Source organism: Dipodomys spectabilis, unplaced genomic scaffold (assembly GCF_019054845.1).
Source record: "Dipodomys spectabilis isolate Male_0828 unplaced genomic scaffold, ASM1905484v1 ptg000032l, whole genome shotgun sequence".
In the NCBI taxonomy this organism is placed as follows: domain Eukaryota; kingdom Metazoa; phylum Chordata; class Mammalia; order Rodentia; family Heteromyidae; genus Dipodomys; species Dipodomys spectabilis.
The window spans coordinates 6,988,692-7,015,899 of NW_024870709.1; the positions used below are offsets into that span (position 1 = coordinate 6,988,692).

The 27,208-nt window shown below is 32.0% G+C and overlaps 1 pseudogene; it reads right to left on the minus strand.

Moving 5' to 3' along the window:
• Positions 1 to 24,946: 24,946 nt before the first annotated feature.
• Positions 24,947 to 25,466, minus strand: LOC122105679 (annotated as a pseudogene).
• Between the last annotated feature and the right edge of the window lie 1,742 nt (positions 25,467 to 27,208).

A 27,208-nucleotide genomic window follows, 5' to 3' on the forward strand; every position in this document is an offset into this window, starting at 1 on the left:
CATTTCAGAATTATGCATAGATTTCAACTTTCACATATAGGCCGTAAGGATGAATTTAGATGCATATATATGTATCTCATTATAATCATGGAGAGATAAAAATTTAAATGTTAAATGCATTTTATTCAATTTCTTGGATCATGCTGCTTATAAACAGCAGTTTCTGATTTACTACACAACCAGAAAAAATAAATATCAAAGGAGTTTGTTTTGACAGGAAGTATAAAAACCTTTAAGCCACAGAGTTAGAACAATTCGTTAAGTTCATGGTCACATTACAAGGTAAATCTTTCAAACTGCAATTAAAAGAAACTATCATTGTGAAACTGACTTACAAAAGAAACTTTCTGAGAATGATGTGAATAGAAGGATACAAAGACTATATTCAGAACAACAGAATTCTAAATGAGCTGGAAATTTTTATTCTCAGTAGCTAAGGATTTCCTTTTTAAACAGATGTTTTACTTGTATTGGAAAAGTGATGTACACAGGTGTTAGTTACAATTATGTAAGTCAAGTATTGTGTACATTTCTTTTTGAACAATGTCACATCTTCCCTAGTTTTCTCCCAGCTTTTTCCCCCCTGACACCCCTTCCCCACAAGTTATGTAGTTCATTTTCAAAGAGTGTCTAGTGAGTCACTGCTACATTTGTTCACCCTTTATCCCACCATTTCTGTGTTTCCCTTTCCCTTCCTTCAATCAAATAAACTTACATACACGACAAAAGGTACAGAAATTTAAAAAAGCAACAAAAGGGGAAAACAAAGAAACAAAACCTTCTTGTTTCCATTTGTTGGAGTTCATTTTGAGAAGCATCATTTTATATGATCATATGCACATAGCTATTGAGCCATTGTTATCTTCTGCTAAGATTATCCTCCTTTGTTCTCACTGTGATAATATTTAGAGTCCTGTTTAGTCTATCATGTCCAAGTATAATTTTTTTCTTTTACTTGTAGAATGAGGCACATTCTAATTAATACAATGAGGGCAACCATGCAACCTAAGTTTCTTTGGTTCTGGCTTACTTTGCTTAATATAATTTTTTCCAGGTCTTTCTATTTCCTTAAGAATTGGGTGATGTCATTCTGATGGAAACATAGAATTCCATTTTGTATATATACCAGATTTTATTTATCCATTCATCCACTGAGGGGCATATAGGTTGATTCCATATCTTGGCTAAACAATGCTTCATTGAGCATGGTTGTACTGGTAGCTTTAGTATGGCCTTATTTGTGATTCTTTGGATAAATGCCCAGGAATGGGATTGCTGGGTCATAGGGAAGCTCTGTATTTAGTCCATTGAGGAACCCCCATACTGCTTTCCAGAGTGATTGACAAAATTTACATTCACACAATGTAGTAGCGTTCTCTTTTGGCCACATCTCTGCCAGTCTCTGTTATTGTTAGTTTTCTTGATAATGGCCATTCAAACTGCGGTGAAGTGGAGTCTTAATACTGATTTAATTTGCATTTGTCTTATGGCCAGAGATGTTAAACATCTCTTCAGGTGTCTATTGGCCATTTGTACTTCTTTTTCTGAGAAGTTTCTCCTTAAGTCTTTAGCTCACTTGTTAATCGGGTTGTTGTTCCTTCTTGCCAATGTAATTGTAACCCCTCTGTATGGTATTTTTACAATAAAAAAAAAGATGATGACATATTGACAGAAAATATGTGTCAAGATCCTCAATACTAACAGGAACCCGTGTGAACCACCATACTAAGGTACACATTTTAATATTTAAGTCATCATAGTATTTACTAAATTAAATAGTAAGGTAGTAGACACACAAAAGAGCAAAGACAGCATGAAAGGGAAGGCATTATCGCCAATAGTGAGTGAAACTCTGGTAATATCACCTCTTACATGACCCCCCAATTAGAGACTTCGGCAATACATTAATATTAGTTATCTTCATCCTAAAATATTTATATTTTTCATTCAATTGGTTGCATTAGTTTGATTTTTAAATGGAAAATAATATGTTTCAAAGAGAAAAATACTGAGCACTATCACTCATAATAATTTTAATGAGTTCAGAAAAAAATGTGCATTATTGAGAATGATTTTTTCCAGTCATGCTCCTATTAATCCCATCTGTAAAATTGTAATGTTATAAAAATAGAAACTGTAAGTGTATGGACCGTCAAACTCCACTTCTTTTAAATAGAAGAGAAGGATTGTGATTTTTTTTTTTTTTTTTTTTGGGGTCCGGTCGTGGGGCCTGAACTCTGGGCCTGGGCACTGTTCGTCAGCTCTTCAGCTCAAGGCTAGCGCTCTACCACTTGAGCCACAGTGCCACTTCCAGCTTTTTTCTTTTTGCTTATGTGGTGCTGAGGAATCGAACCCAGGGCCTCATGCATGCAAGGCAAGCGCTCTACCACTGAGCCACCTTCCCAGCCCAGGATTGTGATTTTTTAAATTGCTGAATTATTGGGTTTATGTTTTATAGATTGCTTCAATTTGATTTGCTAAGTAAAAAAAAAGAAAAGCTAAATTTGGAAGTACAGTTCTGGATAAAAAGTACACATTATTTTTCTCCATTCTTTATCTTTTTTCACTTCCAATTGTGAAATTTTTATAGAAGGAGTTTTCACTTTGACACATCAATTATACAATTCCCTTGATCAAACTCTCCCTGTCTGTCACTCACTCTGTCTCATTCCTCCTCTCAACTTCTGAAACAAATGTAAAGCTTCATTATTCCACTTTCACACATGTAAAAGTAATATTTCACTAAGTTAAAATGATAAATACTAAATATATTTTTATGTTTATTTTAGGAATTTCTAAACATATTAATAAAATATTTAATATAACATAATAAGCATATACTCTAAATGAAAGTCAGTATACATTGTAAGAAATAGTATACCCCATAGCACAAAGAAATACTGAGTGATATCAGACAGATGGAAATGAGTCTAGAGGAAAAGATCACACTCTAGGAGAAATAGTAAGAATAGACCTTGTGAAATGAGAATTTTCTGGAAATAGATTTGAAGTTCCCTAAACACACTTGATAAATATTGAATCAGGCCTTAGAAGAATGGCTCATCAGTGTTGGCTATGAGTCCTGGATAGTAAGGAAAATATGGTAGACCAATAGCTTCATATATAAACTACCAGAAGAAGAAGTTGCATTATAGTACATTCATTCCATTAGAGAGAATAACATAGACTATGGCAATTTTGTACGCTCAGATTCTAATCATAAATAGATGTTGGATGTCCTCCCATAAGAGTAACAGGTTATTTTCTTATTTTTCTTAACATCTGTCCAGCAAACTCATCTGAATTTCACTTTTGTGCCACAGTTCTGTCTTTTTACAAAGAACCTATGAAAATCAGGTTTTTACAAACCATGATTACATTTGTGGCAGCAATGTGGTTAAGGCCTTCAGACATTAGCTCATTTATTGTCACTGATATAATAGTGCACAAAAGAAAAAGAAACCAAATAATTCCAAGAAATCTTATTTCACTTTGAGAAACATGTTATTTGTATTCAATGAGCGATGGGAATTTTATTACTACTTTTCTAAACCTTTTTGATTTAGGCTGTGAAAGAGGTAAGCATGGATTATGAATATGTGACTCAGCCAAGGCTATCTTAATTCTCACCTGTCTCCTCAGGGGTATCAATTTTATGGTAATCTGTGCTTTATGTCTTCTTTTGCTCTTCACTGATTCTTTCATCATTTATTATTTTCGTTTGACTACATTTTGTGCTGGTCCTAGAGCTAGAATCAGATCTGTCCCTGTCTCTCAGCATTTTTGCTCACGACTAGAATTTTACTGTTTGAGCCGCAGGTCCACTTTTGGTTTTTATGATGGCTAATATAATAGAATCTCATGGATTTTCTTGCCTGTGATAGCTTTGAACCATGATCTTCATAGCTCAATCTTCTTAGGCTGAGGTATCAGAATATGACGTTGATTTTTTTTTAACTAAACAAAAAGTTTTCAAATAATTTGTGTTGGTTAATTGATGATTGTTGCTTGCCATTTTCCTTTATGCAGAAAATAGGAAACAATGGAAAACTCCAACTCAAGATGGATCTTCTGGAGGAAGAATGGAAGATACTGGGCAAAGTTCTCTGGTAGAGAATCTCCTCACATGGCCACTACCTGGTAAGTAGGGAAAGTTTCTGCTTCAGTTGCTGCTGGTTGAACCAAGCCAAGTAAACCTCCAATGTAAGGTAGGCCAGAAGACGCTCAAGCATCCCATAGCAATGTTCTAGCAGACCCTGCCTATAGAAGTCCAAGGAAATTACCATTGAAAATAAGCTATGAATGTTTAGGATTCATAGAGTTTCATAATATAGATATTTCATTCCACATTTCTCATAATGTGATCTTTCAACATAGGTAAAATTTTCCTTTTTCATATTCTCATTCAACTTGCTTGTTCATAAATGACACTCAACCATGTTAACCATACCTCTAGTCCTGATTTGTTTGTGGTTAATGCAAGGTAGCTTTCTATGAAAGCTGGCTTTGAACTGCAATCTTCCGGGTCACAATGACCCAATTAATTAGGATTACAGATATAGGTCAATGGCCTTCATCCTGAAATGTGATTTTGTCAGAAATGAACCAGGATTAGTTAGTGAGCATTTAATTAGAAGATTCATATACATTATTTTTAAGTGTTTAAATGCTATGTTAGCTTCAAGTTTTTTTCTTGCAGATAATCTGAAACTCAATTTTCCTGCAGTCTTTATATTTCTATAGAACCTGTGGAGCCAACTTGTAAATTGCATTATTTTTCAATCTGTTCCTTTTCTCTTTTCCCTTGTTTGGTTCTCTGTTGAAATAAGAAAAATCTTGAAGGCACATGCTTTCTCAGGTAAATATTTTCTTTCACTAATAAATATGTGCTGAGAATGCTATTATTTCTTTGCTCAGCTTGTTTGTATTTATACATTTCTAGGTTTAGAAAACTCCACAGTTACTATTTAATCTCACTTGCAAATAATTCATTTCTTCTTACAGTTAATTATTTCTCAAATTTTGCTATTTTGAGCCAAATTTGCCATATTTATTTAATATCTTTCTTTCTTAGGAGATATGTTTAGTTGAATTACATTTCTTGGTGATTTTTTCTGATTCTTCATTGTGATCACATATTGTCATAATATCCCAAAAGCATAAATAAATTTATAATTATTTCTGACCTTTTATATGCCATCAAGTAGATTATAAAATCCATGGCAACAATGCCAAGCATTAATTTGATTATAATTCTTGGAGCATCTAAGACAATTTATAGCACTGAAATGAATCTACAGTGTTTGAATAGAAGGCATAAATAATTTAAGATTTTAATGTGAAACATTATTTTCAAGCACTATCAAAATATATCAAACATATTTCAATGTTAAACTGAATATATTTTGAGATTAATAACAATTAATAATCAGCAGATTAATAACAATACATTTATTAATTGAATGTTAATTTCTATTGACTTTTCAAATAAGCGTGGTGGAAATTACATTGTTACAAATTCATAATCAGCTTTGAAAGATTGCCTCCCATTTCAGCAAGCTCAAGGTCTAATCCTGAAAATTCTTTTTTGCTCCATGGAATTTTCCAAACTTATTTAGGACTAAAGAATTAAACAGGAAAATTTTCCTGTACTATTGGGCGTTGGTACTGGGAAAAAAAATCATAAGCTCTTAAAAGTAAAGATTTTTCTCAAGCAGGATATAGAAGGTATGAGGCAGAAGTCAGAAGGATTTAATGCACAAAGAACTCAGCCAAGTATTGCTGGTATTGACAATCAAGTAATTAGAAAGGTTTCTAGAAATAGATACCCTAAGCTAAAGCCCTCTAAGAATCTTGACTGACATCTGCACAGCACTGAAATATGCAATTCCCTGAACACCTACAAAAGCACCTTCCTCTCTATAGAGTCTGCCAAAAGGACACAGCCCTGCTGATCATTTGATTTCAGCCTTGCAGGATTCCAACCACACCCAGCTGAGTTGAGCTGTCTATTGCTTACTCTTCTCTAGATGCTTAACTAAAAGTTTGTATGATGTTAGAGTAACAATTCTGTTCCAACATTGATATAACAGAACCTATACCCCTGCTTGATTTTGCATTCTAATAGGAGAGGGGAAAACACACAAGCCACAAATAAGGAAAGCATTCCAAGAGTTATACAAAGAAAAATATTATCAAGAAAAAATGATAAAGAACAATCAACGTGGGAAAATATCAGATACAAATCTATCAGTGAAGAGTCAGATAAAAAGCTGTCAGAGCAAAGAATGGGGACAGAGAAAAGTCTATATAAGGGATTCTTTATAAGTAGCAATTGGTGAGGAGATGGATATGGGAAAACTGATAGCATTTTCAAGGATCTATCATACTCAATATGAATAAAATTTCATGTTCCAGGGGAGCATAACATATGACTTCCAAGAAGTAAGAGAAGGTCAAATCAGTTTTGTCCTTTACTCTTGAATGTAGCAGAATGTTATCAGTAAAAGAATAATTTCCACTTTAAAGATTACCTCCAAGGGAAAGAAATGAGAGGATGTCGTGATGACGCAGATTTGCAGCCTGAGTACTCTGGAGACTGAGGCAATCTCAGTTTGCGATGCTAGTGCAAGCAAGAGCTGACAAACTTTATCTAAAAACAAAAACACAACTTACTTGGGTTATATCTGGAATGGCAGATCAAGTGGTCTAGCAACAGTGAAACCCACTCAGCTGTTAGTACAACAAAGAAAGGAAAAGGGGAAGGGAGAGAGATCATATGTTAAATAATATTAATAATACAGTAAAAGTAAAAAGATTGGAGTGTGGGTGGCTAGAAGCACTGCAGTCATTATCATAGTTGAGATTCTATAAAAGATATATGCTAATTTGTAGAGAGATTGCATTTATGGTGGGAGAACTGGAATCATTGATGAACTTAATGTTTGGGCTGAGTAACTAGAAAAACAAAATATTAATTAATTGGGATAGAAAACTGTATGGGAATGAGAAGGACACCTGAGAATAATGAGGAGCTTGAAGTTAGTAGATGCCTCTCTAAGTTATGAAAATTTTGTGACATCAAGAATGTAAAGAAAACCGTATTACAGAGATTGGAAAGATTGGGTCAGCGTGAATCTCAGGAAAATGTTGTATATTGAAATAAACAATGTCTGATGAGAAGAAATTAACTGTTTATTATCTCTTTCATCTTGGGTCCATGTGTGAATATATACAGAAAATTCTATGAAGTAGAATAAGTACTGATAAAAACTGAAGGTCCAAATATTTGGTTTTGTTGCTATTCCGAATGAAATTAACAAGACAAAGCATGAAAAGTGATATATCTCAATGTATCCATTCATTTATTTTTACTGTCTGTACGTTTAAAATGTTTTCTTATGCATTTCATTGTCATCTATCATTTTCTTCATTTTAAAATGTTCTAATGCATCAAAGATTTGCAAATTTCCCAGTGAATGTTTTACTCTTTGTTGCGCTCTTGGTACGTATGTGAATATACATGAAAATTCCCTAGCGATTCCTCAGATAGCAGACTGTGGCACTTTTCCTCTTCAGCTTTGATGTGGTGTACAGCTCACATGCGAACATATTTGTGCACTGATTTCATTCTGTACTTTTCATATGATCATGGGGAGATCCTAGTCTAACAATATAGAAATGCATGATCAAATTAGGGCTCAGATATATGTTTTATTAGGAATCAAAAGTTAAAACAAATAAACAGCCTTCAAAAATCCTTACTCTATAGAGTACAAGCAAATCAGCTCACTCAGTATGCCATGTAGAGATTGAGAATCTGACATCCTCAGTTCATGACTATACTTCCTAATTATAATGAGCAGGTATGATTTCATTATAATTAGTCTATTAATGTCATGCTAGAGTATTTTCAGGATCATTACATTGATTTAATCCTTACTGTCATGGCACCTAAAAAGGAATCACTTAATCAAAATTATAATTTTAACACATTGAGTGAGATATTTCGAGTTAGTATAGAACTGTTTAATACTTCATTTTCAATTATAGACTCATAGTATCCACTCACCAATTGGAATATTTGAGTTAATACATAACAAGAAATCGACTTTACTCTAACATATGGTTTCTAACACATTCCCTGCCCACAGACAACTTACTTGTTAAACGAACACTACTTTCTCTGAGTCTTAAATCACATGAGATATTTTTATTAGCTTATTTTCTTAAGAATTCTCCATTTTACCCTAATGTTATTAATTAGTAAGACAAAAGCAATCAACTTAGTATCATGCACTTGTGCACTGGAAAATTAGAATGTTTTAATAAGGAAAATACTTAAAAAATGAAAATATGAATTCATATTCTCTAAGGCAAGCATCAGTTCATTTATGCTTCAATAGGAATCTACACATTCAATATGAAACTAGATATTTTCTGCATCATTGAGTAAGGATATTTCCTTCATCTAGAAAATAGTATAGAACTGAAATCTTTGTGTATCTCATCTTATTAAACAAAACATAATCAACAAAATCCTCCCAGGATTCATTCTTCATAAAAGATGGTTGCTGCTTGGGTACTTCCAATTTCAGATATAAAAAATAATAGGGAAACTATATTTGAATTGGGAACAGAGCAGTCCATGAAATGGACCATGAATACTTTGTTAAAAGTTAAATAAGCGAGCCTGAGAAACTGTAGAAGTCAGATTCAGATTTGCAGAATAATTTTACATTGATAAGACACTTATTTAAAATATATTTTAAAATATCAGAGATGAAAAGAAACATGTCTGTCTTCTTTGTATAGTGATATTTTGCTGATGTTCACACATTTATTGAGTATGAGTAGTAACAAGTTATTTTTTTGATATGTGATGATCAAAATAACACTTGTTTCAAATAATGTGAATGCTCCCTTGTTTCACTAGAGTTAGCCTCAGTATATAACATAAGTAAACTAAGGCAAATTAAACCAACATAAATTTAAACAAAAAAGATTTCAATTTAAATTTAACATAAGGATATGTAAGCTAATCATGTAGAAAACAATTCCTGTAAGTTATTTTTTATATTACTGGTCAGTCGGAAATAGTGAAAGAAATGTATTATCTGGCCTTTGTCATTTCCTTCGTGTTAGTATTTGTTTATTTTGAAGGGGTTCAATTGTTTTAATGTTGGGATTGAAACCAATAACTTTTACCTGCTAAGCACATGCTCTATCACTGATCTTTTTCTCAATCCCTGCAACTGAGATAATTGAGAATTTCCACAATTACTTGTCCTTAATTGTTTTTTATGTATTGATTTATTTTTCCAGTTCTGGGGCTTGAACTCTGGGCCTGGGAGCTGTTCCTGAGTTTTTTGTTTTGTTTTGTTAGAGAGTAGCAGCTGGGACCAGGGGCGGGCCTAAGGCTCACAGGCAGTTGAACCTGTAAGCAAGCTTATTTATTAAGTTTAGTACAGGGATGATTACTACGGGTACGTGTGAAAACCAAAGCCGTCTATCTTTTCATTACAATCAAAGACCAAATAGAGTTCGTGAGAAGAATTAGCTCCCTTATTGTTTTGAGTGAAGACTGCAACTCAGGCATAATACAAACGTGTTCTACTTTATCTGGCTTTCACGGTTCAGTTCTCAGCCCTTCCAGCACCAAGGAAAAGGGGCAATATTGCAGCCTCTTAAACCTCCAGAGCTGTCTGTTTTAACCCTTCCATGGACAGTTCTCAGAATTCCCAGTGAGTGCTCTACCACTTGAGCCACAGCACCACATCCGGTTTTTCTGAACAGTTTATTGGAAATAAACTGCTGGCTTCTAACTTCCATCCTCAGATCTCAGCCTCTGAGTAACTGGAATTACAGGCATGAACCACCAGCTCCAAGCTTGTCCTTAATTTTTTAAAACAACAAGTAACACAAAGAATTCATTCATAGAAAAATTCTATGTAGTGCATGCCACATCACATTAAGAGCTAAACTTAAGCATATTAAAAGTAAAACATTCCAAAAAATACATCTGATTGATCACTGTGCATTTCCCATGATATACAGCACACAATTTGCCCCATGAATGCAATTTTAATATTTTGGGCAATGTGAAAGATTAATATGAGCTGACTTCAATTTTTACCCTTGCCTGACAAAACAGAAACAAGGACCCACAAAATCAAATTGAAATCAAATCTTCATAACACTTTCATTCATTATTTAGTAATACAAAAGAAATTGTGCTGATATAAGAGTCATAAAAGCTTTGAACATCATTACATCACAATATGTCCTCTAGGAAAAAAAAAGACAGATATTTTTATTAGCTTCTTATAAGAAATTAAAAATATTAGTAAGCAAAATAGATTAAAGTAAACAAAATTCACAATTATAATAGGGATAAAGATAAAAAGGAAATAAGTAAAGCTTGAACATATTAAGATTGAACTAGAAATTATGTTAAAATATAGCACACAAGGTAAATATAACAAAATCAGTACAGCTTTTCACTCATATCTGTATGAAATTTTAAGTAATTAAACACAAAGTTCAGAAATCTTCATGGGAATAGTCATGCATTACTGTTGACAATCTGGTCTTTGAGATTCTACGAGTATGACCTTGTGAGATCAGAATGGAGTCTTCTGGTAGCCAGAAAATAAAAGTGCTTGTGTTAGATGTATTTATTATCTCTTTTGATTCTACATGATCCCTACTGACATTAAGGTTGATCTTTCTCTCATAGTATACCTCTCTACCAACTTCATCCCAAGTATTCACAGGGGTGCAATTTGCTAACTTCCTAGATGCATCTCAATTCAATCAAGTTGGCAAACCTGATTAATCATCATAACATATATTCTAAGATAATTGTCAGTTATATTGACATACATAACTTGGAGAACTGGGAGTTGGTAGTAAGGATAGAAGTTAAGACAGGAAAAAGAAACTAGAGTAAACTTCCAGGAACAGTAGCAGTACTGAATAACATTAATGCCAAAAATTATCACAACTTTATGTTATATTTAACAAATGTAGACATGCTATATACTTAATTTGACTATTTTAATCCCATTCAGTATATTCTGTCTTTGTGTTATTTGTAGGATATTTTAATTTTTTACTTATATGACAAGAGCCTATGTGTATTCAACAATTCACTAACTTTCTAGTTTAGAGTATTTACAACAATTGCCATAATTTACAAATAGGTTATTTCTTGCATATCAATTATTTTTCCTGTAACACAAATAAATTAGATATTTTGTTTTGTCTATTAGTAACTTTTTCCTTTCTACATTCAGTATTTTCCAATATTCTGGTATCATTTATTCTAATAAAACAGTGAGTTTTAATAATAAGCTCATTGCCTTTGACCTTTTATTGAAGAGTGAGAAATTAAGACACTGAAACAAAAAGTGAGAGAAGTATATCATGAAACTCTTATTTGAGTTCAAATTCTTATAATCCTAGGTATTACACTGTAACAATTTCCTGAAAAGCATTGGCTTAAGAACTTAATAATCATAGATATTAGTGAATGTCAGAATATATTGTATTCCAACTTTTTAAACTCTTGCCCATGGAAATATATACGTGTATACACATTTATATTCACATAGTTATTTGCACATATATACACATATATAAGTAATATTGATAATATGGGGCTTCATATATATACACACATACACATATACATAACGTAGACCTTCTCTTCTTCTTCAGACTAAATTAAATTTAAACTTCTTTTATATTGGTACATTTTATTTTCCAGGTAATATTTATTACATAATCCCCTATGGATTTTTCACCTAGAATTATCGAAAATACAATAGTACACTTGCATTTGTGCTTTCCACTTTCAAATAGCTTTCTCTTTTACCCTGAACTTGAATTTAGAAATGGCAGAATCTCAATAGAGAGAGAGGGTAATTTCCCACAAGACCTGGCTAATTTATAGCTTTCAACACACCAATGACCCCTGCAATTTGGCAGTTGCTTCATTAATTCCTCTACACCTGCACCATTTATCTTGGAAAAAGACAGTTAAAAAGCACATACTTTTCTTGCTGCAGCTATTGTGAAGAGCAGTTTTTCATGTCGTTCTAAAGTAAATTGTAACCAGCATTCTGGAGAACAAAAAACAATGGTGTTGGATGGATGTTTCCAGTTTGTCACTTGAATGTAGAAGAAGAGTTTGAGAGGCAACACATTTTTGGAATAAATGTTTACCTATATTTTAAAAACCTATGTTTATACAGGAAAGAATTCAATTTTCATCACAAACTGTCATTTAATTTATATAACTTTACAGTTTAAAAAAGAAAAACTATAGAGATGGATTTAAGTAATGATGTATTATAAATTGTATAAATATATTAATTATCTACTTATGTGTACATCTATGTATGTGTCTATCTAGCTACAAAATTGCATATCTCTTCACAAAATGTCAGGATACTTATGAATTCCATACATATAATATCAAACAATTTATTTCCATAAAATACAAAGTATAAGTTAGAAGTGTATGAGATGAAAATAAATTTTATTAATATACTTTATTACATTTAATACTAAAATACTTATTTTTACTTAATCGACATTATAAATGAAAGGTTTATTTTTGTTTCTCATAGATTTTAACTGATACTTCATATTTTATGGAAATAAATTGTTTGATATTATAAATGAAAAGCAAATGACGATTTACCCTAGTTTGAATGATGCTGTGCTGTTTCTGCAGAATTAGTTATAACCAGATGACTATTTTAAATAACTATGTAAAATTCTAATTGTTTTTATTACTTCCAAAGATTTGTCTCACAATATCATCCTAGATTACTGTTTACTTCTGTAAAAATTCAACTGAAATAAGAAAAGGACTTTTGTTATCATTATTTGATGTATTTTCACTTCATTCTTTGTTCATTTCACAAATAGTTTTTTAAGGGTTGAATGAATGAATACTTAATTCAAAGGTTCTTTTTCTTAAATGCCTTTCTCTGAAAGTATTATGAAAAACAGATTCCCCTCCTTGAGGAAATTGTTTTAAAATATTAACACATGGAGGGATAGATAGATGAAAGAGAGAGAGAGACAGAGACAGAGAGAGACAGAGAGACAGAGTGAGAGAGAGAGAGATTTAAAGTAATATAAGAAACAAACACTTTGATGGTCTATAAATAGTGAACTCCCAAAAGCTAGAGTCTTCAAATACTGAATCCTGCTTAGTAGAGTCATGCTGGTTCAACAAAAATAACTATTTTGTCTATTTTCTACATGATCTATAATTTTGCTTGCTTGTGTTTGAATTTCTTTTTATTTTATTTTTTTTGTGTTTGAATTTCGAACAGATTATTTTACATAATTTTAGTGAACACAATATAAAAATTCAAAACTTGAAGTTGATCTCTTGGGATTCAAGCCAGGAAGTCAATTATATATGGGATTTTCAGCTCAGAATTCAAGTCTTAGTTATTAACATAAGGCCTATCTAGAGCAATAAAAGAAGAAAAACCAGGTCAAAGATAATATGAGTACTATTTCATTGACATTAAAACAGAAAGTGTACTCCTTAATCAACCTGTAACAGTTAACATGGCAAAAATATATAGGATAAGAGTTTTAATACAATAAGTGTATTTTGTGATTTTTTTAAAACAAAAATTATCTTGGGTCCTATAAAATAATTTTATTTTCTAAAAAGCATTTTTAGTATTCCTTATTTTGACTATTGAGATTAATGCCAATAAGCTTAAAATTTGTTAACACATAGATGGATATTTGTTACAAAAATAGAGTAAAGCAATTGACTATGTGAAAGTCTAATTATACTTAGCACATAGCTTAAAGGTAAAATTATGGAAGAAAATCTAGAGGGGATTTAATGCTAACGTCTTCTGTATGGCTGCCAACATTTTCACATGCATTGCTATAAAGAGTAGCACAACAATTTATCAAAAATTATGTTATGAAATCACTTTTATAGGGAAATGAATCTGACATTCTAATGAAAATAGTTGTGATAAGATAAAAATTCTAATTCACAAGTGCTCACCCAGTTCATGAACTTAAATAAATTATTTTTAGAGCTAAAGTGTACAGTGTAAAGTCAAACTATTATTAAGCTCACTGTGATAATTTCCTTTAATTGCCAAAAGGATATTGCTAAGGTTATACCACAATTTTACATATAACAATACATAATTCTTATAAAGTATTACAAATTCAAATATTAAATTAGAGAGCATATTACAAAACATAAACCTATAAAATAGCTAATTTTAATGTAATAAAAATTCATGTTAAATTTTTCAAGAAATTCTAAATAAAAAATAGAAATTCATAATGCATATTTTAGTTAAAAAGACAGGATTAATTAAACACCAAATTGATTTCCAGGTACACAGACTGAATTAAGGATTGGTGAACTCAAATTACATTGGATAGTATGTATTAGGATATCCAATAAGTCTTTAAAATATCTTTGCTCTACTAAATTTCTGGAAATATATAGAATAAAATGTATAATTATATCCAATAGAGTATTAATTTAATTAATATTGATATATACTTAAATATGCTACTCAAATGTACTTGCCAGCTTTTTTTATGGTTACTGTAATGGAAGAAATACACCTTCAAAAGAAGTATGAATTTATTTCAAAGGCCAACCTACTCATTTCTGCTCAGATTTGGCCAAATAAGAAAATTCTCATTAGTGAATAAATCTGTTTGATAGATTGGATTTGCTCCATTGAAGTAGAGGAAAACACAGATTTGCTTGGCAGAATTTGCTCTCAAGGATTCTAATTGAAATAAATGTCACTATCATACTTTCCAAAATCATGTGATAATTCATGGTATAGGAAAAATTCTTATTTGGACATGATTTTATTATATCAAAGTCAAACATGAGCATAGTCAGTAACACTAATTACAACATACGTTTTTTATAGTGCCGGAATATTATTATTCCCTCTCCTTTGATTATGTGATGTTGACATGCAATTAGTTATTAAAGAATTTAGGAATTTAAAATAGGCTTTAGTTCAGCCTGGGAAGATATTGAATCTTTAAGTATTTGTATACAATTTCATTTTCTTCTGATCTTGACACATTTTTGACGGTTGGCAGAAAAGTCCCTCGGTGTCTGTATTTGAATATTTCAATTCACTGTTCAGTTTTAGATACCAGCAAATGGTTTCAGATATATATTTATTATTTTTGACTTTTGAATCCATTAAGTTTTCATTCAAATAAACTCAAAGAGTTCTCATTTTTGACATTTGAAGAAACTGAAGTAAAGACACAGGCCCACAGAATGTGTAAGTATTTTTGGAGTTTCAAAATCCGTCCAAACTTCACTCAAATTTACTCAGTATTTGAATGCTGTAATTTTGAGATTAACTTGTGCACCATTCTCACTTTTCTTTATCTAAAACTGTGCTAATTAGAGGATAACTATAAGCACAGTGTCCATTCAGATAAACTCCACAGGAAATGAAGAATGATAGAAAGTAATTACTCCATTGTTCAGTCTTTGAAAGGAGCCCGCCCAAAATGCACCATAAGAAATGTGATTAGCCAAAAAATCTAAAGCTTTTATTATTCTACAGCTTTTGCTTCTCTGCGAAAATGCAAAATCATGTGACTGCTTAAGAATATTTTAAAAATGTATTTTATTGTTATTATAGAGGTGATATACAGAGGAGTTACATTTACCTGAGTCAGGTAATAAGTCCATTTCCTTTTCTACGATGTCAGTGTTCCCTCATCTCTCCCACTCCCTCCTTCCCATCTCCACTCACTAGTTGCCTGCTTCGTTTCCATCAATGTCCAGTGTGCTCCACTGTTGTGAAAATTTCCCTCTTTTCCTATGAGTTCTGTGCCCTCCTCCCACACCCTCCCACAGATACGCATGTGCATATAGGATCATCACACAGAGAAAATCAAATTTTAAAGTCTTTTGTTTCCATATCCTAGGAGTTTGTTTCAGTATGTATATTATTTTATATAAATATGGAGAACCACTTAGGTATTGCACCTTTGTGATTCTCTCCAGAGGGAAAATAGTAACAACATAAAATTGTTACTATTAAGAGAGTATAATAATGAAGGAAAGTTTTTATTTATTTTTCAGCTATATGCTCATCTTTTTGTCTCTTTAACTATTTCTCTCAATGTCATTTCTTCTATAAATATTGAAACATCCCGCATGACACTAACTTGTATTCCTTAAGCAGACTTCATGTATTAGCTGTTTTTAGTAAAATATACTAATAAATTTGAATGAGTAGTGATGGTTAATTTAATTTAAAGATACTACACTTATTGCAGGATGACAAATTCAAGATAAAGAATAAAAATACACTTCTATTTCTTCCGGGGTTTGAAACTCAAATACACGTGCTGGGCATGGGCTCTGCCACTATAGCATTTTACTAATTATTTTGGTTGTGAGTCTCAAGATTTTAGTAGCTGTTGTCTGAATAGCTATTATTACAGGTATAAACCATCAACACCCGACAAACACACACATAAAATCCCAACTTGCTAAATTATAGACAGACACACACACATACACACACACATGCATATGCACATACACAGGTGTTGATAATGCTAAATCTATAAGAAATTAGAAATCAATAAATTACAAGTACTAAAAGTATCAGAATATCAAGAATTATAAGCTAGATGTTGTTTCAAGGCTACTTGTAAGAGACTGGGTTCAGAGGGACTCAGGATAGAGGCCAGCCTGAAAATACATGTGACCCTTTCTCAACTAATATTTGGGCATGATGGCATACATCTGACATCCCAGCTATTTGAAAGACTGAGATCAGGAAGATATTATTTCAACCCAACCTAGGTAAGGTGCTCATGCGATTCGGAATCAATGGAAGAAGTTGGGAGTGTAGGACTTCTACCTATTACCCTAGCTGTAGCAAGAGCATAAAAATGGATCTTGATCCAGGTACACACCTGAACAAAATATAAGACCACATCTCAAAATCACCAGTGAAATGAGAGTTGATGGTATCTCTGAAACCCAAGTTCAAATCCTAGTGCTGTCAAAATAATTCATAAATATGAATACTATAAAGCTATCTTCTGACATACCTCACACGATATATAAGCATATTATTTATAGTTAAAAGAACATACTTTCTTTAGTGATTATTTCCTTGCATGTGTCACATTGACTCATTGACATATTTCTTTATTTACCCTTTTGCCTTCCTCAACTTGATTCAGGTAAATAATGAAGTCATTTTAATAAAAGCAAACTAGCAGGCTGAACTTTAGAGCCACTAGAGTTAATCTGTTTTGACAGAATGTTTTGAGAGAGATTTGTTTGTTTTATATATATATAATGATTACAATCAAAAGTGTAGCACATTTAAAAGTTTATCTTTGGTCTATCTTGAGGCTCAGTGCAAAATAAAAATTCACATAAAACTGTTTTTAATACAATCTAAGCAAATTACTCTAGCTCAAGCTTCCTGTGTTTTTATTGTGTGTAGAAAAGTGACAGGAGAAAAATGACTTCCAAGATCTATAGGAATCACTACAACTATTTAAAAATTTTTCATTTTCCAACACATCTAATTTATCTTTATAAAATAGAAATAAGTTTTTATTCACAGTCTTCTATAAAGACCATACAGCTTTATAATATAAATTGCACTCAGAAGCAAAAGATGAGTTTCTGCAATTAACTGCAAAATTAATAAGTATGTTTGCATATTAGGTTTGTAATTATATTGGATAATTATATTTGTTTTCATAGGTGATACTAATTATGCTGGTTTTATAAAAAAAAATAAAATTAGTTATTTGAGGGCCATTAAGTAATAAATAGTATCCTTGAATATTGGTTTTTCTTATTTTGTTCAATGTTGAGTTTAATGCAGTCTCAATTGTACTAAAAGTGTTACATTAAAAAGTATTACATAAACCTATTCATTTTCCACCTAACATTTGCTTTGTATCTACAGAATTATAAAAAATTTGTAGAAGATAATAATCAGTTAGATGAGAACAGTCAAAAAAGTATAATGGACTACTATGAAATATACGCACCTGCTTATTTTCTATGATGTCACAGCATTCTTAGTATTAATCTTTGATTTAGTAGTCTAATGAATAAAGCATGCAAAGTATTATCAGAAGTTCATTTCATAAACATGAATTCTTTTGATTGACATACTTGCATTAACATTCATAAACACTGCCATCACAATCTGACCATATATCTCATAGAACAAAACAATGATTAACTCATTGCAGATACTGGTAACAGTAATTTAGTCTAATCTCTTCTAGTTGCCTAAATTGCAAATTTGAAGAAAATATGCTACTCTATGCAGGCAAAAGATATGGTATAAGTGCTATAAACAACTTGACAGAGGATGAATTAATTAAAAATAATAAAGATAATTTTTCTATAAAAGATAGGAAGTAAAATTTTAGATGCCAGTAAAACTAAATAGATACAAATAAAACCTTTCCAACATATGTAATACAACCACTAATAAATGTAAAGGAAACAGAAAGTTCTAAGTAATCATCAGACTAAGATGAACAAATTATTTAAAGTACTGAAAAAAATTTGCAATAAATTTAAAAATTAAAACTTAAAAATTAATGCAGTAACTCTTTTCATTAAATATAATAATACAGAATAATATTATACATATTGTAAATTGAATAAACTATTAAAGCCTTAAATATCTTATGAATATAGGTTTAAAATGATGACTAAAATAAAATCTCAATATCATTCTTTATCATAAGTATTTGTGTTAATGTTATGTTTATTCAAATGCAAATTTCCTTGCATAACTACAAATCAATGAATCTTACTTGCTAGATTATAAGAGCAATTGGTAAATTGCATAAAGAAGTAGAAAAGTTAAAGTAAATATTCTAGAAATATTGTAGAAATTTCTGGTATACAATTCTTGTGTTTATACATATATATACACACAAAAATATGTGTATATATTGTAATGGTCGTGTACAGAGAGATTAGAGTTATATAAATCAGGTAGTGAGTACATTTCTTTTTGAACAGTGTCACCTTTTCCCTTGTTTTCTCCCAGATTTTTATCTCCTGACCCTTCTCCCTCAACAAGGTGTATAGTTCATTTTCAACATAGTGTCTAGTGAGTATCACTGCTGCATTTGTTCACCCTTTAGCCTATTATTTCTGTGCTCCACCTCACCTAAAGTGTATATTTTATAAATTCAAAATCCACTCAAAGTTTTAAAAGTCCTAGCAACCAAGGAAGGAAAACTGATTTATAAGATTCAGTAAGGAACGTTATAAAGAACCACCTGGGCACCAGTGGCTGGTGCCTGTAATCCTAGCTACTCAGGAGGCTGAGATCTGAGGATGTTGGTTCAAAGCCAGCCCAGGCAGGAATATCCCTGAGATTCTTATTTCCAATAAACCACTCAGAAAACCGGAAGTAGCTCTGTGGCTCAAGTAGTAGAGTGCTAGCCTTGAGCTGAAGAGCTAAGGGACAGCGCCCAGGCCCAGATTTCAAGCCCTACGACCTACAAAAAATAAATTAATTAAGTTAAATTAAAAAGAAAAGAAATAATACAAATCCCCTCAATTGTTTTATCCTATAATATGAAATGTTAACAATATCATTACTATTATTGAAAAGTGCAATAGAATATAATTGCAACTTTTGTTAATTATTCTAGAAGTTATTCAGACAGCAAGACACTTATATAAAATCACAAGATAAAAATGGTAAAAGTAATATCGAACCTTTTTAAGAGAGTCTTTGATTATGTGAATGAAAAAGTCACAGTTTCTAAACAACTAGAAATTGCTGGCTCCTAAACATACACATAAAAATAAATTCTACATACCATTAAAGAATTAAATGTAGAAATGTCTAATATGTGTATATATATATATAGGCATATCTGAAGTCTAATGCATTAGACATGTCTGATATGTATATACATATATATTAGATATTTCTATATCTATCAATACCTAGATATGTATTCCATCTAAAATCCTAAACTCCAGTAGCCATTTTGTGGAAATTGACAAATTGGCTTAAAAACATGTGTGGTAATACAAAGGAAAAAAATTTCCAAGAATATCTTAAAGAATCAAAAGTAAGTTAAAGGTTTTACAATACTATCCAGTAATAGAATACTAGTCATTTCATAAACAAGCATGAGCAGATGAATAAGTCAATGAAACAGAATGCAGTTTAGAAATAAAAACTGAACGTGAATAGACTTTTTTTTTTGGTTGGTCATGGGGCTTGAACTCTGGGCTTGGACACTGTCCCTCAGCTCTTCAGCTCAAGGCGAGAGCTCTACCACTTGAGCCACAGTGCCACTTCCAGTTTTCTAATGATTTATTGGAGATAAGAGCCTCATGGACTTTCCTGGCCGGGGTTGGCTTTAAATCATGATCCTCAGATCTCAGCCTCCTGTGTAGCTAGGATTACAAGTGTGAGCCACCAGTGACCGGCATGAATAGACATTTGATTTACAACAATCGTTGCCATTGCAAATGACTCATCTACTGAAAAACTCACTCCTGACAGAGTAAGTCAATTTCAAGGCTTGCAATGCACAAGGTTAAGTCTTGTCTTTCTGAAGCCAATTTATTAACAGTTCATACATGTGATTGTGCAGATTATAGTTAGACCTATAGGGTAACAACAGGTGCTATTTCATTCATTTGATCTTTATATCCTTTTGTCTTGGGGAAATTGTCTGTTTTTGTAATTGTGCATGTGTAAGAGTAGCTACAAGTATAACTTTGACTTAGACATGGTGTACACATATGTACCAAGTGCGCATTGGCAAAGGGATTCTCAGCAAGCTTCATAATGGCTTTGACATTCTTTTGTTATATATAATTACGTCTTTATTTTTGCTATTTGTCTTTTCTCAAAGCATCAAAAACTATATGAAAGGCATTGCTAGGAGAGAGCAGAAGGAATGATAACTAGCATAGTAATACTCTCTAAAAGGAGCAGTAAGTTGGTTGAAATATGTGGACACTAAGTTAGATCTTTTTGCGCTTAACAGCAAGAGTCCAAGGGAAAAACCTGTATGTATTTCTTTTACTCAGCAGCAAGTGAGGCTAATTTGCTTAAGCCTGTAACGTAAAGTCTCCTTTATTTCTCTTAAACAAGTGTGAGCGTTTGCTTCCATTTCTCCTTCTTTATGACTTTGTGCCTTTTCAAGTTTTCTTTTCTGAAGCCTCTCTTTTCTTAAATGTTATTTAATTTAAGCAGTTAGAAGCAAAAACAGTCACTTTGGAGTTATCTTTAAACACAATATATACAATTTGACATTAATATATTATTTTTTAATTCTAGGTGTATACATTTGAAAAGTCATTTTTTAAGCTGGACACAATGCATCACACCCATAATTCTAGCTATTTGGACAGAAGACATCATGACATCATGACTTGAAGCCAGTCCTAGACAAAAACAAGTTTGTAAGACTCCATCTCAAGCAATGACTGCCATGGTGGCACATGCCTATTATCTCATTTACAGGGGACTAACAATGTCTCTGAGCACAGAGGAAGGCATGTGCCTGTCATTTCCAACCACGAGGGAGAAAACAGTGAGAAGATTGCAGTTCAGCCCTCCCCCCAGACATTAGGTAAGACAGGATATATACAACAGGATAAGCATCGTATAGATTCCATAAGTTTAAAAGAACTTTTCAAATCTATACAATAATATTGCTATAAAATCTGCAAAGAATAATGCTAGTTGTCATATTTATTAATAAACTGTAAATCACAGAGCTCTCTCATAGTGCAAATGACTGTCATTATTTTCATAAAATATATGTTTACATATATGTCATTGGCAGGATAAATGAAGGAAATCTGAGTCCTCTTACTCTACCATTATTGCTATTTAATACAGCACATGACACTGGGTGGTTTAAAATTAATTTATTTCTGTTCATAATATACTTTCAAAGTTAATGTTTGTATAACTAAACAGAAGAAATGGATAACAACGCAGAAGATATGTTACCTGTCTATTAGTTAAATTTTAATCATAGGTTTACTTACCATCTAAACTATACTTTTGGAATTTTTCAGTGAAGGAGTTGCAATTTTTCTTTTTAACAAGAGAGGTGACCTCAGTAAGTGCTTGAAGGAAACATTTAGCACTGCAAAATTGCAAGAGCATCCCAGGAGAAAATGAACTGCCATTGATACAAATGCCCTTTATAGAACATGAACATCAAAACACATTTTTACTTTGGTAAAAGAATGAAGATAGAACTGATTAACTCCAAACTAATCAAAAGACTTGGCCAAAACACTAAGTGGAATAATCTCAAAGCTTTTTTTAAAAAACAAAAGTAATCAAGAATCTGTACCATGCTAATGACTTTGATCATAAGATTCTGAAATATCTGTGTACTTAGTCAAACGTGTTATTCCAAGATACAGATTGTCCTCAGCCTCTATTGTACTATGTGTTTGCCTTCCTTAATGACATTGGTATTGAGTGTGATGATTCTTTCAAAGTTACCAACTAAATAAAGTATTTCAGCAGATACAAGGCACATTAAGTAAAAAAATAAAGAGAAAAAAATCCATATAAATACACATCTACTTATTCAGGATTTTGTCTATATCTATTGACAAATTTACAACTGATCACATGAAACCAAATTAGTCAAAGCCAGCAGCACTAATAAGTTGCAGTTCTTTAGGACTGAGAACTCTTATACTCATAATTTGAAGCACATTGCTTCTAAAATGGTCTATTAATATTAAAATAAATTTGATTTACCTAACAGAAATAAGGGATTTAAAGTTATCTACTTGATATTTGTTGATTTATGATATATTTTTGCTTGTTAAAAATTTATCACCATCTGAGTGGAAGACTTTCATGACTATAGAATTTCTCATAGTGCTCCCTTCCTACCCTTTACTTTGTGTGAACTACTTGTCGGTATTCACTCTTTCTCATGATAGAGTAACTGATTTTATTTCATTATTTTTTTTGGCTAAGAACTTACCAACTTTGAATTTTTTTATACATGGGTTCTTGTTTTACTAACTTTGTCCTTTTTCTTTCTTCAGTACATGAGTATGAATGCATGACCATGCTTGCATTACTAGACAGGTTTTCTAAAACTTAAGTCATATACATAGCCTTTTGTTGAGCTAGTTATTCTTCAGGCAGAAGCTCATTTCTTGACTGACCAGTGTCCCTTCTATTTTGTATTTTGAACTTTGTATGGTAGCTGAGATAATAGGTTTGTGCCATCATCCCCGTTTAAATAGAATGTAAGTCTTTTCTGCATGGACTGGCCTCTAACCATGATCTTCCTGATGACAGTCTTTCACAAAGACAGAATTGTCTTTTATTTTTATCATTTCTGTTCTTTATTATTTTCTTCCTTCTTTATACATTGGAGTTTTATTTTACAATATTTTGTTTATAAGATTTATTTAAGATATTTCTGCATGTGTAACGCAAACATTTAAGCACTGATTTAAGTGATCCCACACATTTTAGTGTATTTCACATTTCATTTAATTAATTGTGAAGTATATTTATGGTACATTTTATGACTTGTTTATAGAAGTTTGGTGCTTAACTCCCAAAGGTTTTGAGACTTTATAGTGAACTTTTTTTCCTGTTATTTCATGCTAATTTGATTGTATCAGTGTCAGAAAACAGATTGTTTGATTTTACTTATTTGAACTTGACGGTGAACATAGTTGGGAGTCTGAGAGTATCAGTAGAGAAAGAATGCTAAACTAAAATGACCACTCTCAGATCTGTTAAGAAAGATTGAAAACAACTGAAAAAATATCCATGTGAAGAATTTCATGGGTACTGTTACTAATTACCCCTTTTTTGTTTGTTATAATATGCTTTATACTACCTTGAATAGCATTTTTAGTGATTCCAAGTACCCTAAAATACTTAGGCTCTGAATATTGAAGAATAGTTTTACATTATGGAATAAGAAATAGAGAAGGAAAATCATTAGTTTATATGTAAATACCAGTTGGATATTTAGAGTGATATTAATACATAGTGAGAAGAGAATGCAATCTAATACCCATCAATCAAAATCCACAAATATTTGATTTTATTAACACTTCCCATGATATAATTTGAAATACGATCTCTAATAGAATGCTATAAAGTAGTGATAGACTTAGAGAAATGTATGTTACACATTCTGTATAAATAAGTACATTAAATTCAATCTTTTTAAATTAAGTGATTTTATTAAAAAAGCAAACCAGTTGTCTAGTTACATTTCTCTCCCCTCCAAAACCCAAATGAATTCGATAGTAACTGAATCTCTAGGCAATGTATTTAAAGTTGAGAAGATTAAAAATTAGTTGAAATAGAGTCCTCAGGTCCAACTAAGAGCCTGCTTCATACATACCAGTGGTCCTAGCTAGACTCTAGACAATATCCTAAAAACCCCACTAGGGACATTAACTTCAAGTAGTCTTTTTCCAGTTTTCAATTTGTAAATAAAGATACATTTTGTTAATTCTATCAGGAATCTTATTGAAACTTGTTTTGTTTATAATGCCATCTTCTGCAAGCTTAACTAAGGTTAACTAGACAATAAACTTGCTCCTATAGAAAGAGAAATACTAAAATGCCAGTTACCACAGGGAACCCACAAGTTTTTTTATTCAGAGTAAAGAAAAGAGAAGCTTTCACTGTAACCAGAAGAAACTCAGCCATGAGTAAGGGATGTGTATTCAAACTACATATGCAGTGAGTTTGAATACACACCCCACAATATTAAACTAATGCAACTGATGTGCTGTTGAATCTGTCTCTTGTTTGTCAAATATTAACAATTATAAACAAAGCAATGCAACTAGTATTTGGAACAATCCTTGTCACGTTACAGTGTCAGGCACATTTCACTTCTTTTCACACCGCTGGTTCTCTTTGTGTACCTGGGTTTCCTTCTGTTCAGTAAAGTCATTCTTGATGGTGAAAGTTTTGAGACTCTCCTCAGGAGTATTCCCTGTAATCATATTGACAACAGTCTTACATGTGACATCAAGCAAAGCTTTGATGATCTAAATAGTTTTGCAGCCACAATAAGTCCGAAAAGTGTTTCTTGGTCCCTAACAGGAATATTGTCTAAATGCTTTTCTTTGTTACCATCCTCAGGAGGAGGAGAAGGATCATCTTTGTGGTTGGTGCACCACTGAATGAGCTTTTATAACATGGCTGCATTCACATTTGGTAGAAGAACTGGGCAATCATGTCCTTCGTCATCCATTCCCAAATCTTCCAACATGGTCTTGATGGTCACAGATTGTTTGGCCATTTCTATATCAGCTTTAAATATTTCTTCATCAGAACTCTGTAACTCAATTGAAGGCATGGTGTTTGGTCTCGAAAAGACAGAGGATGGGAGTCTGACGGGAGTGCGGCGCCATCCAGGCAAGGAGAAGAGTAAGATGAAGACAATGCCACTAAATTTAGTCTCTTTAGTCCACTATCTACAGGCAATTTATCAATTAAATAGAATTTAGGCCGTTTATTATGTTGACAGTTGATATAAACCCAGATTCTCTTATTCAGGTAATGTCAAAATGTAACAAAATAAATATTGGTGGTAAAAATATTTTTAAATTGTGTTGCATGATTGTATCTTAAAACATAGTGTCTCAATCAAGTATTTGGAAACTTGATGTACAAATATATAAACTCTCTATGTGTGAGGCCTGCTACCCAACTAATGAAGCAATGCAGAAAATGTCTTGTAGCTATCATGTATCAGAATACTCTAGTTCACACTGGCAGATCATAACAGAAGCACACTTTCAAAATGATTTAAAGAAAAACCATAAGGCATGTGTGTTGTGAGGAAAAGGAATAGGAAGTACAAACATATCACAGGAGCCACAAGTGGTAGTAGTTCCCTTTTCTTTCTTTCTTTTTTGTCAAAATCACTCAATGTTATTTACCTCACTTTTATACAGTTAAAGGAAAGCTTACACAGGAAAACTTTAGAGCAGGAAAAGCTGGAATAAGTAAGCCTTTCCTTTCTTTCAGTTTAATGTCATTTTTTTCTGGATAAAGCATATCCAGCTTGATAGTATCCTCATGCTTTCCTCTTCTCATATTGAGTATTCAAAACACCTTTCTCAAGGTTGCTTAGGAGACATGCTGTAGGAAAATGGAAAAGATGACATTGAACAAGAAGCATTGTGCTCAAAAGTTGTTTCAAACGGAAACCTCTTAGTACAACTACTTAAAGATGACAAAAATTTTAGGTGGTTAAACTAAAAGTAAATTTAAAAAATAGAACATTTTAATTGAAATTCATAAATGAGTAAATGTCTACCCACATACTTTAGCTAGCATGTGAAGTAATAACTTGCTAAATTTTAAGAAAACAATGGATCACTTAAACTCAGAACAAATTGAAAATTATATTGTAATGAAAAATGAAAGAAGTATCAAGCAAAGCAAGTAATTGTACTTTTTCCTCTGCCCAAATGCTACCTTTGTAAGCACAGTTATACAGACAGATGACTTTTATGAATGGCATTCATTATTATTGCATTAAAATAACAATGTCAAAGACAAACCTAATCATCAAAATAAATTTTTGCTTTAATTTTTAACCATTGTATTTTCAACTTTTATCATTGGACAAGATTTAATTCTTTGTTAACCTAAAAAAAAGCAATTTGAAAGGTAAAATTTAAATAGAATAATTTCATTAGCAACTTATACCCATGTAATTAATGAGGTAAGCCCTTTGCTCTTTGGTGGCTTACTTGTAATGGAGTAGATATGATGCAATTCATAAGAAACATGGGAAGAGTCATCAGATTTTGTGTATAAAATGGTGTTAAGTATAATAGTGTTATTCAGAGTGTACTGCCACCTACAGGTAAGAAAACAATGTATCCTATTGAGTAGCATAGGCGAATCCCTTAAAACTTACGTGACTGTAAATAAAACAAAACAAAACAAAAAACACAAATTAGGTCATATTTTGGAAAGTCACATTGATAAGAATAGTGGATTTAAAAAGAAAAATCTCCTCAGAATCTGAAAGCTAAGCAAGATGTATCAAGAAAACACACACAAGTCATTCTAGACATATCTTTTCCAAGTGATCATAAATCAAATACTAGGAAGAAAATCGGACTCTAAGG